The sequence below is a fragment of the Mustelus asterias genome, unplaced genomic scaffold (genome assembly GCF_964213995.1).
Source record: "Mustelus asterias unplaced genomic scaffold, sMusAst1.hap1.1 HAP1_SCAFFOLD_1786, whole genome shotgun sequence".
Classification (NCBI taxonomy): Eukaryota; Metazoa; Chordata; class Chondrichthyes; order Carcharhiniformes; family Triakidae; genus Mustelus; species Mustelus asterias.
Genome location: NW_027591731.1, coordinates 14,138 through 15,000, shown reverse-complemented (window position 1 = coordinate 15,000; position 863 = coordinate 14,138). Strand labels below are relative to the sequence as shown.

General features: G+C 61.0%; 1 protein-coding gene across 1 annotated transcript in view; it reads right to left on the bottom strand.

Moving 5' to 3' along the window:
* The window catches only part of LOC144488700 (semaphorin-4B-like), a gene marked incomplete at its 3' end in the record, with an annotated part of 59,740 nt that extends 59,090 nt beyond the window's left edge, over positions 1-650 (bottom strand). The window contains exon 1 of the mRNA XM_078206788.1: positions 247-650. The remainder of the gene's footprint in view (positions 1-246) is intronic.
* Between the last annotated feature and the right edge of the window lie 213 nt (positions 651-863).

Sequence of the window (863 nt, the reverse complement as noted above, 5' to 3'; positions counted from 1 at the left end):
TCCCTCAGCACTGACCCTCCCACAGTGCGGCGCTCCCTTGGCACTGACCCTCCCACAGTGCAGCTCTCCCTCGACACTGACCCTCCCACAGTGCGGCGCTCCCTCAGCACTGACCCTCCCACAGTGCGGCGCTCCCTCAGCTCCGACCCTCCCACAGTGCGGCGCTCCCTCAGCACAGGTCGCTGGAGTGGGGCTTGACCGCACGAGCTTGTGGATCGCGTGAGAGAGACAGACGAGCCATCTTACTGAGCCAGGGCAGCGTCCTACTGGTCTGTGCATTGTCCTCCCTCACTCCACCTCCTGTCTGGGACACACGACTCCCAGGCTGGGACGATTAGTGTTGCGTGTGATCTTCTCCCGGTTTGCTGTAACCCCCCCCCGGCGTAAGATTCCTCTGGCGTAACTCAGTCTGTCTTTGTGGCCTCCTGAAAAATCCTCGCTGAGGCAGTGGGAACATTCTATTTAAATTACTCCAGCCTCTGCAGCTCCAAACCCCGCACTGATTCCTGACACTGGGCTTTCCCATCGCCCTGTCACACGCCAGTGGGATTGCCATGACAACGGCCTTCTCCCGTCAGGAATCGGTGTCCCCCTCACACGCATATTTCAGAAACTGCAGACAGGCAGGTACAGTGAAGCACAGAACAGAGATTGTTTTCCCCAGCATCCCTGCTCAATGCTGCCATCCACAGGATGATGGTGTCCCCCCTCCCCGCCACTCCCCCTCCCCGCCACTCCCCCTCCCCGCCGCTGTGGCCAGCTCAGAGGCCTGAGAGCTGCTTCACGGGATCTGTAGTTCCACCCCCCCCTCTCCTCCACCCCCTCCCCAGTCCCCCACTCTCTCCTTCCCATAGAAAGCATCC